Source organism: Hemitrygon akajei, chromosome 2, assembly GCF_048418815.1.
Source record: "Hemitrygon akajei chromosome 2, sHemAka1.3, whole genome shotgun sequence".
In the NCBI taxonomy this organism is placed as follows: Eukaryota; Metazoa; Chordata; class Chondrichthyes; order Myliobatiformes; family Dasyatidae; genus Hemitrygon; species Hemitrygon akajei.
In genome coordinates, this window is record NC_133125.1 from 126,263,085 (window position 1) to 126,280,447 (window position 17,363).

The 17,363-nt window shown below is 41.2% G+C and overlaps 1 long non-coding RNA gene across 1 annotated transcript in view; it reads right to left on the reverse strand.

The window, feature by feature from the left end:
* Positions 1 to 17,363, reverse strand: part of LOC140737670 (uncharacterized) — a 65,542-nt gene that overhangs the window by 23,427 nt on the left and 24,752 nt on the right. The window contains exons 3-4 of the long non-coding RNA XR_012101223.1: positions 14,847 to 15,063; positions 11,647 to 11,744 (exon numbers count right to left, since the gene is read on the reverse strand). This is a non-coding gene — a long non-coding RNA (uncharacterized lncRNA). The remainder of the gene's footprint in view (positions 1 to 11,646; positions 11,745 to 14,846; positions 15,064 to 17,363) is intronic.

Genomic DNA, 17,363 nt, shown 5'->3' on the forward strand with positions numbered 1-17,363 from the left:
AACACTACCCACTCCTCCACCTATCTTTGTATCATCGGCAAATTTAGCCATAAATCCATTAATCCCATTATCCATACCATTAACATACCATCGGCCCTCCTTATCCACAGATTCCGTTCCGTATGCGTGGATTCAACCAACCACGGATCGGGAAAACCCGGAAGTTCTCTCTCCAGCACTCGTTGCTTGAGCATGTACAGACTGTATTTTCTTGTCATTATTCCCTAAACAATACAGTACAACTACTATTTACATAGCATTTACATTGTATTAGGTATTAGAAGTAATCTAGAAATTACTAAAAAGTACAGGCAGTCCCCGGATTATGAATGAGTTCCATTCCTGAGTCCGTCTTTAAGTCGGATTTGAAGTCGGGACAGGTACATTCGGTATTATTTAGCATCAGTTAGTCAAATGTTTTTCTTAGTATATAGTACATATTTTACCTTTCTATGCATATAAAACACCTAAGAAACATACGTATTTCAATAATTAAACCATTGTGTTGCTTAGTAATAATTGTAGCTTTCATCGGGGCAGTGCCTTTCACATTCTCCATTAAAATTGTTCCGATCGTTGACCGACTGTAGCCTAACACTTTTCCAATGACCGACGGCGTCTCACCTCTTTCCGATCACTTTACTACTTCAACCTTATTTTCAATCGTGATCATGACTATTTTCGTGAACAGAAACGCTGCAGATTCAGAGCTGCACCACCAGGTCCTAACGTCCACCGCACGGAGACATATTGAATAAAGTCCGGGGTTCCACTGGATCCTAAAGACTACCGCACTGATACATGTTAAATAAGGGACTTGAGCATCCGCGAATTTTGGTATCTGCGGGGGTCCTGAAACCTATCCCCTGCGGATAAGGAGGGCCAACTATACATTGTAAAAAGCAGCGGTCCCACCACCGACCCCTGTGGAACTCCACTGGTAACTGGCAGCCAGCCAGAATAGGATCCCTTTATGCCCACTCTCTGTTTTCTGCCGATCAGCCAAAGCTCCACCCACACTAGTAACTTCCCTGTAATTCCCTGGGCTCTTATCTTGCTAAGCAGCTTCATGTGTGGTGCCTTGTCAAAGGCCTTCTGAAAATCCATGTACACAACATCTACTGCATATCCTTTGTCTACCCTGCTTGTTATTTCCTCAAAAAATAGCAGTAGGTTAGTCAGGCAGGATTTTCCTTTAAGGAAACCATGCTGACTTTAGCCTATCTGTCATGTGCCTTCAGGTACTCCGTAATCTCATCCTTAACAATAGATTCCAACCATTTCCCAACCACTGATGTCAGGCTAACAGGTCCATAGTTTCCTTTCTGCTGCCTTTCACCCTTCTTAAATAGCAGAGTAACATTTGCAATTTTCTAGTCATCTGGTACAATGCCAGAATCTATCAATTCTTGAAATATCATTGTTAATGCCTCCGCAATCTCTCCAGCTACTTCCTTCAGAACCCGAGGATGCATTCCATCAGGACCAGGAGATTTATCCGCCCTCAGACCATTAAACTTCCTAAGTATCTTCTCAGTTGTAATTTTCACTGCATATACATCACTTCTCTGACACTCTTGAATGTCCAGTAGACTGCAGATGTCTTCCACTGTGAAGACTGATGCAAAATATGCATTCAGTTCCTCTGCCATCTCTGTGCCTCTCATTACAATATCTCGAGCATCATTTTCTATTGGTCCTATATCTAGCCTCAACTCTCTTTTACCTTTTATATACTTAAAAAAGCTTTTAGTATCTTCTTTGATATTAATCACCAGCTTCCTTTCATAATTCATTCTTTCCTTCCTAATGACCTTCTTAGTTTCCTTCTGTGAGTTTTTATAACTTTCCCAATCCTCTATCTTCCCATTGGCTTTGGCTTCTCTGTATGCCCTCTCTTTTGCTTTTACTTTGGCATCTGGAGGCAGTGCGGAGTAATGATGATGCTAAACAGCGGCTCCTGTACTTGCATCTTCGGAAGCAGCTCTATTTCCATCTTTATTTTTCCCTTGCAGGGTTCTTTTGAAGACCCTGACCTGGAGTTACACGCTGACATCGGTTCTTTGCGGGAATGGGACCTGCTCTCAGAGTTTCATAACTGGCTGTTTCTCGGCACGCCAAGGGCTCGGCCTAAGAGTCTGGCTTAGATTTGGAAGCCTGGGATCTCGGGGCTCTGGAGATGGGCGGATCGAGGGTCGGTGTCACGGCAGGAGATGTGTGTGTTGCCAGGGGAATCAGAATATCTAAGGTTGTGTGCCAGGAGACCCGAGATCTTTCAGATTTTCAGTTACAGAGCTCAAAAAAAGTGATATAACGGACTTTTAACATTGTAAACCAGTGGGTTGTTTGTTATGTCTCCCCGCTCACTGGGAAAACGGAGACATCACCTTCTCCCTTATTAGGGAGAGAAAAAGCCTGGGGTATGTTGTACACCGGGTGAAACATGAAGTCTTTGGGGTAACTGCAAGTCTGTGTCTTTGCTTTGGCTTTGCTCACGCTTGGCAGTTCAGTGGCGAGTGCCAATGCTTTTTTTTTGCCAGTGGGGGGGAGGAAGGATCGTTGCTCGCTGCCTCTTACACATGGGAGGGAGGGGAGTTGGGGGGACTCTGCGGTTCTAACATTTAACTGTCATTCATTCCTTGGGGCACTCCTCTATTTTCATGGATGGTTCCGAAGAAAAAACGTTTCAGGATGTGTATCGTATACATCTGTCTGACATTAAATTGGACCTTTGAACTTCACTTGTCAGCCACAGTAGTATCCTTCTTCCATTAGAAAATTTCTTCTTATTTGGAATATACAGTATCTGTCTTGCACTTCCCTCATTTTTCACAGAAACTCCAGCCATTGTTGCTCTGCTGTCGTCCCTGCTATTGTCTCTTTCCAGTCAACCTTGGCCAGTTCCCCTCTCATGCCATTGTAATTTTCTATATTCCACTGAAATACTGACACATTGGAATTTAGTTTCTCCTTCTCAAATTTCAAAGTGAACTCGATCATGTTGTGATCACTGTTCCCTAAGGGTTCCTTAACCTTTAGCTTTCTTATCTCCTCCGGATCATTGCACAACACCCAATCCAGCACAGCAGATCCCCTAGTGGGCCCAACAACAAGCTGTTCTAAAAAGCCATCCCTTAGACATTCTACAAGTTCTCTCTCTTGAGGTCCAGTACTGGCCTGGTTTTCCCAATCCACTTTCATATTAAAATCCCCAACGATTATCATGACATTGCCCTTCTGACACACCTTTTCTATCTCCTGCTGTAATTTGTAATCCACATCCCGGCTGCTGTTTGGAGGCCTGTATACAACTGCCATTAGGGTCCTTTTACCCTTGCCATTTCTTAACTGAACCCATAGAGACACCTTCCGATCCTATGTTATCCCTTTCTAATGATTTAATATTATTTCTTATACACAGAGCCACACCCCTCTGCCTACTAACCTATCTTTCCGATACACCGTATATCCTTGGACGTTCAGCTCCCAACGGCAGTCGTCCTTTAGCCAAGTATCAGAGATGGCCACAAAGTCACACTTGCCAATCTGTAGCTGAACTTCAAGATCGACATTTTATTTCTTATGCTGCGTGCATTCAAATATAACATTTTCAGTCCAGTATTTGTTGCTTTCTGTTTTAACTGCACCACACCTCTGTTGCCCTATAACTCTTCCCACTGGCTGTGATTATGCCTCATCTCCTGACTATCCTTTCCATTATCTCTGTTGCACGCTATCTTTGGTTTATTTCTGTTTTCCCTTTCCTCAGCCCTATCATTCTGGTTCCCACACCTCTGCCAAATTAGTTGAAACCCTCCCGAACAGCTCTATTAAACCCTTTGGGTTCAGGTGCAGCCTGATCTTTTTGTAACCTGTACCTCCCCCAGAGGAGGCCCCAATGATCTGGGAACCTGAAGCCCTGCCACACATTAATATGCCTGATCATACTATTCTTGCACTTGATAGAACATGACACAGGCAACAATCCTGAGATTACTACCCTGGACGTCCTGCTTTTCAGCTTTCTACCCAACACCCTGAATTCTCTCTTCAGGACCTCCCAAGAGATGGCATTTGAAAAATGCCTATGAGATGGCTTTTTGGAACCCATTGGGGGAAAGATAATTCTGGATTGGTGTTGTCCGATGAACCAGATTTGATTAGGGAGCTTAAGGTACAGGAAATCTTAAGAGACAGTGATCATAATATGATAGGATTCACCTTGCAGTTTGAGAAGGAGAGGCTAAAGTCAGGTGTTATAATAGTGGAAAGTTCAAAGTTCAAGGTAGATTTATTATCACAATAAGGAGATTTGTCTCCTTACCAGCTGCCACAAAACAAAGAAACACAATCAATCCCATTAAAAAAGGAGGACCATCAAACATCTAATGTGCAGAAAAAAATCAAATTGTGCAATCGATAAAAAGTAAGCAAATAACATTTCGAACTAAAGTTCATGAAATTAAGTCCATTTGCACAAAGCCGGTCATTACTTCAGCCGATCCGGGAGCCCATTAGATGCACGCTACATTCTCGGTTCAGCACAGGGACAAGTAAACCTCACAGAGCAGCAAGCTGAATGCCAGCCCATCCCTCTCTAGCCCCAATATCCTGAGCTTTTCAATCTGACCCAATGCTTAAACTGGCCAAACCTTGGGCTGTTCCTCGCTCTCAGACCAAGGCCCTGCATAAAACCAAAAGAGAGGGTATATGATATAGTATGAATTAGTGGGAGGTTAGAGGATTGGGAAGCTTTTAAAAACCAACAGAATGCAACTAATAAAAGTCATAAGGAAAGAAAAGATAAGATACAAAGGTAAGCTAGCGAATAATATAAAAATCAATACAAAAAGTTTTTTTCAGATACATAGAGAATAATAAAGAGGTGAGAATGGATATTAAACTGCAGGAAGATGATGCTGGAAAGGTTGTAAGAAAAGGCGGAAAACTTAAGTATTCTATGGCGGACTTCAGTCTGGAAGACATTAGCAGTATGCCAGAAATTCAAGAGTGTCAGGGGCAGAAGTGGGTGTAGTTCCAATTACAAAGGGGAAGGTACTTGGGATTCTGAAAGCTCTGAAGGTAGATAAGTCACTTGGACTAGATGGACTAAACCCCAGGGATCTGAAAGAGGTAGCTGAAGAGATTGTTGAACAAGATTACTAATCTTGTCAAAGATTAGTAATAATCCTTCAAGAGTCACTAGATTCTGGAATGGTTCTGGAAGACCAAAAAATTAGAAGACCTTTGACAAGGTGTGCACAAGCGGCTGATTAACAAGATAAGAGCACATGGTATAACAGGAAAGCTATTAGCATGGAGGAAAATAGATTGTCTGACCGGCCGGAGGAAAAGAGTGGGAATAAAGGGGGCCTTTTCTTATAGACTGCAAGTGACTAGTGTTGTTCCACATGGGTCGGTATTGGAAATGATAGTATTGGTTGGTAGTGTTGAAGAACCAGGGAGTCCACAGCTGGACTTAGGTTGGGAGAATGAGCAAAAATGTGGCAGATGGAACATATTGTGGAGAAGTTTATGGCCATTCACATTGGTAGAAGGAATAAAGGCATAGACTATTTTCTGAACAGTGAGAAAATTCAGAAATGAGAGGTACAAAGAGACTTGGAAGTCCTCATGCAGAATTCACTAAAGGTAAATTTGCAGGCAGGTTCAGTAATAAGGAAGGCAATGCAATGTTTGCATTAATTTCAAGAGGACTAGAATATGAATGCAAGGATGTAACACTGAGGCCTTATAACTCATTTTGTCAGACTTCACTTTGAGTAGTGTGAGCAGTTTTGAGCCCCTTATCTAAGAAATTATGTACTGACGTGATAGAGGGTCCAGAGGAGGTTCATGAGAATTATTCTGGGAATGAAAGAGTTAATGAGTGAGGAGCGTTTGATGGCTGTGGGCCTATGCTCACTGGAGTTAAGAAGAATGAGTGAATGCCATTGTAACATATTGAATATTGCAAGGACAAGATAGAGTGAATGTGCAGTGGGTGTTTTCTATATTGGGGAAGTCTAGAATCAGAGGGCACAGCCTCAGAATAGAGGGATAGATTCAACAAAAATCTCCAGTGCATAGGCATGATAATTTGAAAGGCTCCAGGCTATCTATGAAATTATAATAACAAATTCCTCATATTCTGGTGGAAACAGAGGTGAATAGGAGAAAAGTGCAACATAGGCAGTACTATCCCAGGCAGCACCAGGCCCACCATGGTCGATCATCAACCATGCTTTTACACTAATCCAGCATTAAATCTGTTTTGTTATTGTCTCCACATTCCCATCAGCTCCCCCAGATTCCACCACTCACCTACACACTAGCATCAAACTGCACTGGCCAAGTAACCTACCAACCTGCACACCTTTGGGATATGGGGGGAAGCCAGAGCATAGAGAGGATCTCCAGACTCCACAGAGAGAGCGTAGGAGGTTGGGACTGAAGGCAGACCCCAGTGCAGTGAGGCAAAGTCTCTGCTATCACTTCAGCACAACAACAAAGTAAAACAGCAACAGAAAAACAAGCCTCTTTCCCACCCTCCCAACCAACCAACTAACAGACAGGCTTCCAAATCCAGGACAGACTGCTCCAGTGTTTTTGGTCCTGGACCAGCAAACTCATAGACATCAGGCCTCCAACCTCCAGATCCTGACTCAGACTCACACCTATCAAGCCTCTCACTTCCACACATGCTGACCCAGGGGGCGTCAACTTCATCCTCCAGTCTCGCCCACTTCAGTCTTCAACCTTCGGACTTCAACCTGTAGTCCTGGTCCCAAGGCTTGCCGGTCATGGATCTTTAAACTCCAAGCCTCCAACTCTGGACTCAAACAACCACTGACCCTGGGACTTGTCAACCTTGGATGCCACCATCCCTCACAAACCTCGGACTCCAGGATTCACTGTCCAGAAGGATCACCGGCCTTCATCCTCAGAGCCTGCTGACCATGGTCCTTAATCTTGGGGTCACTGGTCTTCACTTCTAGTGCCTGCCAAACCGACCCCCGGGAATTGCTGGCCTTTGACCATAGAGCTCTCCGATCTGGACTCTGACCACCAACTCTTTGCCCTGACTCACCAGTTAAACCTGCAACAGCTCCTGGAATGCACTTCCAACTGCTACCATCTGGCAAGTGGTACCAGAGTATAACAGCCAGGACCAACAGGCTCTGGGACAGCTTCTTCCACCAGGCCATTAGACTGATGAACTCATGCTGACTTGAGTGTACAGTCGGCCCTCCTTATCCACAGATTCCGTTCCGTATGCGCGGATTCAACCAACCATGGATCGGGAAAACCTGGAAGCACTCATTGTTTGAGCACGTACATTCTACTTTTTCTTGTCATTATTCCCTAAACAATACAGTATAACAACTATCTACATAGCATTTACATTGTATTAGGTATTATAAGTAATCTAGAAATGACTTAAAAGTACAGGTAGTCCCCGGGTTATGAATGAGTTCCATTCCTGAGTCCGTCTTTAAGTCAGATTTGAAGTCGGAACAGGTATATCCGGTATTATTTAGCATCAGTTAGTCAAACGTTTTTCTTAGTATATAGTACATATTTTACCTTTCTATTCATATAAAACACTTAAGAAATATATGTATTTCAATAATTAAACCACTGTGTTGCTTAGTAATAATTGTAGCTTTCATCGGTGCAGGGCCTTTCAAATGCTCCATTAAAATTGTTCCGATCATTGACCGACTGTAGCCTAACACTTTTCCAGTGACCGATGGCGTTTCACCTCTTTCTGATCACTTTATTACTTCCACCTTATTTTCAATCACGATCGTGATTATTTTCGTGAACAGAAACACCACGGATTCAGAGCTACGCCGGGTCCTAATGTCCACCGCTCTGAATATGTTAGGTAAAGTCCGGGGTTCCGCTGGGTCCTAAAGACCACCCCACTGCCTCAGGTTAATAAGGGACTTGAGCATCCATGATTTTTGGTATCCGCCGGGGGGTCTCGGAACCAATCCCCTGCGGATAAGGAGGGCCGACTGTACTCTATATTACATTAACTGTTCTATTTATTATAAAAATTATGTATTATTTATTATTTATTATAAAAATTACTATGATTGCACATTTAGATGGAGACGTAACGTAAAGATTTTTTCTTCTCATGTATGTGAAGGGTGTAAGAAATAAAGTCAATTCAATTCAATTCTAAATTACTCTTCTCCACATGATATAAACAATATAATAACAGCCAAAATCACCTGAATTACTTAGTTATACTTATTAATTCTGTGATCAGTTAATTGTATCAACTGGGAATAAGTCACAATAGTACCTCTTATAAGTATGTTACAGGTATCACTAAAAAAAAGCTGGGGGCCCAGCCCAAAGTTCTTCAACTGCCTGAGGTGAAAGAGGCGCTGTTGTGCCTGGTATATGAAGACCATGTGAGATCCTCAGTTATGTGTACGCTGAGGAAGTTAAAGCTGTTCACCCTCTCAATTCCAGATCCATTGATGTCAATAGGGGTTAGCCTGTCTCCATTCCTCCTGTAGTCCACAACCAGCTCCTTTGTTTTTGTGAAATTCAGGGAGAGGTTGTTTTCTTGACACCACTGTGTCAGGCTTCAAATGAAGAAAATTGATGCCCTTGAGTGGCCCAGTCAAAGTCGAATATCTCTGGCAAGACCTCACAATTGCTGTCCACCACCGTTCCCCAACTAACTTGGCATATCATGAGCAATTTTGCAAAGATTAATGGGTAAAGATTGCTCCATCACATTGTGCAAACTAATAGAGACTTATCCAGAAAGACTGCTGGCTGTAATGGCCATGAGAGGTGTTTGTCCAAGTATTGAGCAAAGGGGGATGAACACTTTTGAACTGCTGACATTTCAGTTTTTGAATTATTAGTTTCTCATGTTTTACAGTTTTCTGTTTTTTGGGCTCTACTGTGAAAAAAAGGAGCATGGGATTCACAAATAAAAATTCTCAGTTAAATTGTTGAAAATCATTTAGGTGAACAAAGGTTTGGGGGCTGAATACTTTTACAAAGCACTGTATGTGCTCATATAATGAAGTGCATAATAACTCAGTTCATTTTAAACAATCGCAATACATAGAAACATAGAAAACCTACAGCACAATACAGGCCCTTTGGCCCACAATGCTGTGCCGAACATGGACTTCCTTAGAAATTACCTAGGGTTACCCATAGCCCTCTATTTTTCTAAGCTCCATGTACCTACCGAAGAGTCCCTTAAAAGACCCTATCATATCCGCCTCCACCATGATTGCCGGCAGCCCATTCCACGCACCCACCACTCTCTGCGTAAAAAACTTACCCCTGATGTCTCCTCTGTACCTATTTCCAAGTACCTAAAAACTATGCTCTCTTGTGCCAGCCATTTCAGCCCTGAGAAAAAGCCTCTGACTATCCACACGATCAATGCTTCTCATCATCTTATACACCTCTATCAGGTCACCCCTCATCCTCCACCTGTAGTGAGGTGACCAGAACTGAGCACAGTACTCCAAGTGGGGTCTGACCAGGGTCCTATATAGCTTTAACATTACCTCTCGGCTCTTAAACTCAATCCCACAGTTGATGAAGGGCAATGCACCGTATGCCTTCCTAATCACAGAGTCAATCTGCACAGCAGCTTTGAGTGTCCTCTGGACTCGGACCCCAAGATCCCTCTGATCCTCCACACTGCCAATAGTCTTACCATTAATACTATATTCTGCCATCATATTTGACCTACCAAAATGAACCACTTCACACTTATCTGGGTTGAACTCCATCTACCACTTCTCAGCCCAGTTCTGCATCCTATCGATTTCCCGCTGTAACCTCTGACAGCCCTCCACACTATCCACAACACCTCCAACCTTTGTGTCATCAGCAAATTTACTAACCCATCCCTCCACTTCCTCATCCAGGTCATTTATAAAAATCACGAAGAGAAGGGTTCCCATAACAGATCCCTGAGATGCACCACTGGTCACCAACCTCCTTGCGGAATATGACTCGTCTACAACCACTCTTTGCCTTCTGTGGGCAAGCCAGTTCTGGATCCACAAATCAAGGTCCCCTTGGATCCCAAGCTTCCTTATTTTCTCAATGAGTCTTCCATGGGGTACCTTTACAAATGCCCTGCTGAAATCCATATACACTACATCTACTGCTCTATCTTCATCTTTTTTGAACCTTTCATAAGCTTTTCTTTTCTTCTTGACTAGATTTACAACAGCCTTTGTACACCATGGTTCCTGTACCCTACCATCCTTTCCCTGTCTCATTGGTACGTACTTATGCAGAACGCCACACAAATATTCCCTGAACATATGCCGCATTTCTGCTGTACATTTCCTTGAGAACATCTGTTCCCAATTTATGCTTCCAAGTTCCTGCCTGATAGCTTTATATTTCCCCTTACTCCAACTAAACACTTCCCTAACTTGTCTGTTCCTATTCCTCTCCAATGTTATGGCAAAGGAGATAGGATTGTGATCAGTATATCCAAAATGCTCTCCCACTGAGAGTCCTGATACCTGACCAGGTTCATTTCCCAATACCAGATCAAGTACAGCCTCTCCTCTTGTAGGCTTATCTACATATTGTGCCAGGAAACCTTCCTAAACACAACTAACTAACTGCACCCCATCTAAACCCCTTGCTCTAGGGAGATGCCAATCAATATTTGGGAAATTAACATCTCCCACCATGACAACCCTGTTATTATTACACCTTTCCAGATTCTGTCTCCCTATCTGCTCCTCGAAGTCCCTGTTACTATTGGGTGGTCTATAAAAAACACCCTGTAGAATTATTGACCCCTTTCTGTTCCTAACTTCCACCCACAGAGACTCAGTAGACAATCCCTCCATGATTTCCTCTTTTTCTGCAGCCATGACACTATCTCTGATGAGCAGTGCCACACCCCCACCTCTTTTGCCTCTCTCCCTGTCCTTTCTGAAAGATCTAAAGCCTGGCACTCTAAGTAACCATCCCTGCCCCCGAACCATCCAAGTCTCTGTAATGGCCACAACATCATACACTTTATTGATTCCAGTTAGTTAATAGATAGTTAGTATTACTCTGTGAGGAGTACAAATCTCCTCCGACTCCTAATGAAATATAGCTGCTGTATTGTCTTTGTTGTAGTTGTTGGACCCAGAATAGATCTTCAGAAATGTTGACACCCAGGACGTTGGAACTGCTTATCCTTTCCACTGCTGGTCCCTCGATGAGATCTGGTGCGTTCCCTTGATTTCCCCTTCCTAAAGTTCACAATCAATTCCTTGGTCTCACTGACGTTGAGTGTAAGACTGCTGTGACACCACTCAACCAGCTGATCTCCCCTCCCCTCCACTGTATATTAATACACACTTTTCTTAATATAATTTACAGCTTTTTGCTCGGTATTGCAATGTACTGCTGCCACTAAATAACAAGTTTCACAACATATGCCAGTAATTTATAGTTTTTTATTATGTATTGCACTGTACTGCTGCCAAAAAATAACACATTTCACGACATATGCCAGTGATATTAAATCTGTTTCTGATTCTAAAGTTACAGTATATCACACACTGAAGAAAATACTTGTGGCAAATTACCTTAATCCTTCAATTAACTGCACACATTGTCTCCCCTCACCTTATCCACACAACCATCCAACTCCACGTCTCCCCCTCGGCATACCCAACCAATTTTAATCAGCTTGAGTGCTCATTCCAGGCTTCCAATGGTCCAATCTGTAACACAAACTAAAAAGTGGGGTATAGGTACATCAGCAAAGGTATGCTCTCTTCATTTTCATAATGGCTGACAGGTAACAATATAATTACTTTCATCTTTTTGAGAGGGAAAACGTTTAAGTCTCATGGATTCATAGACCTACTGAACTTGAAATTATATATTCCCTTGATCAGCGTCAGTTTACTTCCCAACAAGAGAGAATAATAGTCTGCCAATGTGCAATTAATTTGTGATCAACATTCATCTGCTTCCAAGAGAATTCCCAAAAGAGTTTTATTTTATAAAAATAACACTACTTTGAAATCACACTGAGACAAATTGTACCACGGATGCTTGCAGATCAAAGCAATTCTTTACAACTTGGGCTGCTAATACCTGCATCCAGACCCAGGCCACAAGAAAAATCCAGCCAAACAAGTTATCATCAGATATTCAGATGATCTAAAGATTGGATCAATGAGAAATGATTTGCAAGCAGCCTTGCCTTAGCATTTATTTCTAGCCTCCAAATTGTATAAATGATGTATAAAGAGAGTAGAAAGGCATACCGATGTAAATCAGCAAGCCTTCTCTCTAACAGTATTAGTACACAATGCCTTTCAAAGTTTAAATATAAATAGTAAGAAGCATTTTCTGTCCAACTTTCAATAGACCATGTCAAGAAATATTTAGAATTTGCACTCTGCCTTAAATTGGCTGAATCTGCTGCCCAAAGTTAGATGTTTTTATTTTAATTCACTTATCCAAACCATTTATTCCCTTGATAACTGAACACAGTGGGCTTAATGACTTCTCTGCCAATTTCTTCATGAGTCTAAAAATCAACTTCAGTTGTAACATCAATCTGTGTAAATGTCTTTTTCATCTTCATTAGTAGTAAACTGGAGAATATTGGGGTAGGACATTTATCACATTTCCAGTTGACTGAACAACTAATAGCAGCAGAACAAGAGTATTTAAGGTCCTCTAACATTCTACAAGGAACACTCGGTGTGCCTGTCATAAACTAAACCTAAGGTTTAATTTATATCTATTGAAATATTTTGATATGGTCACATTTCATTTTAAAATGGATTAGTGACTTTCCTGTATTTTCAACATTCTCATTATAAACATATAGTAGTCTTTTGAGCCAATAATTTTCTATAAAGTCCTCTGAATACTATATGTATTCAGTATGGCGTCTGCTGCTGGTGAAAGTTGGAAGAGAAATGTGAACACTTAACAAGGATAAATTAATTATCAGTTTCCTTAACACCAGCAAAGTACATGACACTTGTAAAATCAAGTCTTATTTACTGCCTCTGCTTAATGATACAATAATATAGCCTCTCGAAAGAAACTGAACACATAAAAATATGAACATTTAAATGTTACTATCAATTCCAAGAAAGCATAGTAAACTAACTGCAGGCAATTTTTTAAAAGTAATCCTGCTTCTTTTTCAAGTACTGCAAATTGTTGCCTACATTGCTCTTAACCAACCACCAACCCAAGAAAACTAGAACTGCTTTTGACTAAAAATATGTTTGAGTAGCTGGTTAGAACTATCTTTCATACTTACAATTATTTGGGCTCATGCATGAGGTGTAAAGAAATTCACCTGCAAATTGTGGTGTCTGTCCTAGCCTACAATAATATGTTTATTTTAAAGTAAATAGCAATTTATTTGGGCACATTTAGGTTATCGAAATGTTTTTAAAAAGCAAGAACAACAACTGCACCAGACAAATATGCATCAGCTAGTCTTTGGTTGCTGGAACTTTTGCCTTCTAATCAACAATATGAATATTCTAAAGCCCACAGTAGCCTCAGACCAGAGACTGGTGGATATTTCTTTCACCGTTGTGAGAATTCTGCTGTCACATTTGCTTTCATGACAGCTCTACAATATTTTATGAACCCGTGGACGTTGCCACATTAATGGAAATCTTCTTTCTTGGGACCTTTGGTAGCAGATGGCATTTCAATCATCAGTCAAGAGGAACAAGAATTTGGAACAGCATTGGTCTTTTTAACTCAGTCACACAAAACTTCATCCATTGGTATTGGTTTATTATTCTCACATGTACCCAAGTACAGTGAAAATCTGTTCATGGATACTGTTCATAAAGTTTAATTCATTATATAGAGCACTGAGGTAGAACAAGGTGAAACAATAACAATGCAGAATAAAGTGTAAAGGCTACAGAATGCACGGAAATGAAGTTCAAGATCATAACAAGGTAATTTATGATTTCAAGAGTCCAACTTATCATTCAAGACGGCCATTCAAGATTCTGATAACAGCCGCATAGAAGCTGTCCTTGAGTCTTGGTAAGTGCTTTTAAGTTTTTGCATCTTCCAACTGATGGGAGAGGGGAGAAGAGGGAATATCTGGGGTGAATGGGATCTTTGATTATACCGGCTGCTTTGCTGAGACAGCAACAAGTATAGACAGTGTCTATAGAGGGAAGCCTGGTTTCTGTGAAGTATTGAGCTGTGTCCACAACTTTCTGTAGTTTCTTGTCATCAAGTACAGAACAGTTGCCATACCAAGCTACCATACATCCAGATAGAATGGTTTCTATGGTGCACGAATAGAAATTGATGTGGGTAACAGGGACAGCCAAATTCCTTTATTTCTTAATTCTTAAAATTTAGCAGTCTGGATGAAATCTGAGGAACATTAAACAATATGCAAACCCAAGGACTGAGTTTTCAACTTTCCACTAACGGGCAGTCAACATACTTCTTGAGGAATCGAGCCACAGTGCAGCTTCAGCCTGTTTTTTTTTATGTTCTGTGAAAATCAGCTTGATTTATTTAGTGAAGATATTTGCACAGTATATCTAAGTTTAAGCTTCAATTCTTGTTTACAATGGCTTCCTGTTCAGAGAGTAGCTGAGAGACACAACATAGCGCGGGAGACCGTAAATACAACAACAGATCAATATGAAGCACTGTTAAACATCTAATTTGCTTCGCTCAGAATCATGTCTAATCCTCCATTAAAACATGCAGTGTTTTCTGACGATTTTATTCCCTTTACGTTAAACCCTGAATTTTAATATTTCTATTCAGGAAGAGAGGTCAGGGTTGACATTGAGTGTACTGACCAGCTTTGCAAGCAATTGAAAACCATTACTTCCTGCAGCAACAGCATTCCTTTCTGCAACATGGTGGTTCAGCTCTATCCAGCTGCTATATCTCATTAACGCGCATTTGACCATTACAGAGGACTTCTGAGGGCTGACACTTGAAAGGCAGGCACTGGCAGGCTCTCAACTATAGCAACAGGAAATCGCCCGAAGACAACAATGAAAAGATCAGCAGCTGCAAAAACCAAAGCAAAGTATCTTTACATGCTTGTCATTTTTTTTTGTTTTTAATTTACACATTTTTGTTTAGATTTAAGCCTTTAATTGGAGTTTGTTCCAAGCTGAAATAAAGTACATCCAGATAAAGTGATTGTTGCCTAAAAATAAATACAAATTTTGAAGGGAATGGGAAGGCAACATTTAATATTATTACTTGCAGGGAACACATGCTTGAGAGAAAATAACGAAATATTTCAAATCGTATCAAAATCTGATCACCATAATCTATAAAATTTTAGTACACCCCTGCATATTGTTTTTTTTAAACTTTTTGAGCCTTACGTTAATTAGGCTGAATATAACAATGTAAGTTTGCTGTGAGTTTTTTTCAACTAAATTTTCCTGGAAGTGCAAGGTAATAATATCGTAGCAATTGAAATAGGGCATCTGGTATCTGACTGAATGGGCTAAGTAATGGGATATCCTATTAAATTATTTGGTTGATAGACTCTGAGTTGTTAAAGTGGGTAAATTCAATGCCAAAATCATTACAAGGTTGGGGTTGGGTACGACCTTAACTGGAAGTCACGGGTTAAGGGTGAATGGTGAAAAGTTTAAGGGAAACATGAGAGGGAACTTTTTCACTCAGTAGGTCGTGAGAGTGTGGACAGAGCTGCCAGCAGAAGTGGTGCATGCGAGCTTGATTTCTATGTTTGAATAGGTACATGGGTGGCAGGGGTATGGAGGGCTATGGTCTGACACAGGTCGACGGGTGTAGACAGTATAAATAGCTGGTCACAGACTAGCTGGGTCAAACGGTCTGTTTCTGTGACTCTACAAAATGAGATATAAAGGGAAGGGAAGAGAGATTTTATATGGAGAAATTGAAATGAAGGAGCTGAAGAGAAAGGAAAAGGGAACAGAAGCTTCACTGCTCTTCAGACCTGGGTTCAACCCTGACCTCAGGTGTTGTGTGCATGGAGTCGGCATGCTTTCTCTGTAACTAAAGAGGTTTCCTTGGGATGCTCCTGTTTCCTCCCTCATCACAAAAATGTGCAGGCTGGGAGGTTATTTGTTCATTGCAAAATAGCTTGAGTGCCTAGGTGAGTGGTAGAATGTGGAGGGATGAGGAGTTGATGGGAATTTGGGAAAAATAAAATGGATTAATGTAAATGGGTAGTTGATGACCAACATATAGTCATTGTGCTGAAGACATTTTTTCTATGCTCTACCTCTCTAAGACTCCATGACTCTCAACAAGTATTAACAACAATTGAAACTTGACTAGCTTTGGTGCCAAATGTATATTAGCAAGTTTTGGCTGCTGGACTGTTACATTTTCAGTAATTGATGAATAGCGATCTGTTAAAAATAAAGTCTAGAAGTTAACTTGGGCTTTATTAAAATGCACAAGCTATACAGAGTTGTAATTCAGAGTCAGAATCAGATTTAATATCACTGGTATATGTCATGAAACGTGTTTACTTTGTGGCAGCAGTACAATGCAGTACATGATAAATATAGAAAAAATGAATTACTCTAAGTATATATATGTTAAATAGTTAAATTAAAATATGCAGTGCAAAAAATAAAGAAGTAGTGAGGTAGTGTTCAATGTTCATTCAGAAATCAGATGGCAGAGGGGCACAAGCCACTCATGAATTGCTGAGTGTGTGCCTTCTCAACCCCCCTTCCTGATGCTAACAATGAGAAGACACCATGTCTGGGTGGTAGGGGTCCTTAATGAAGGACACCATGAAGGACCCCACCTTTTTGAAGCACCACTCCTGGAAAATACCTTGGATACTACAGAGACTAGAACCCATGATGGAGCTGACCAGCTTTGCAACTTCCTGCTGCACATTTCAATCCTGTGGAGCAGCACCATCACCCCTCACCCCATACCAGATAGAGATGCAGCAGCCAGAACGCCCTATTGCAAGTACATCTATAGAAGTTTTCATGTGTTTTAGGTGACAAACTGAAACTCCTCAAGCTCCAAATGAAATTTAGCTGCTGTCTTGCCTTCTTTGTGGTTGCATCAATATAAGACCATAAGACATAGGAGCAGAATTAAGCCATTCAGCCAACTGAGTCTTCTCCACCATTCCATCATGGCTGATCCCAGATCCCAATCAACCCCATACACCTGCCTTCTTGCCATATCCTTTGATGCCCTGACTGATCAGGAAATGATCAATTTCCACCTTAAATACACCCACAGACTTGGTTTCCACCACAATCTGTGGCAGAGCATTCCACAGATTCATTCCTCTCTGGCTAAAAAAAAATCCTTACCTCTGTCCTAAAAGTTTG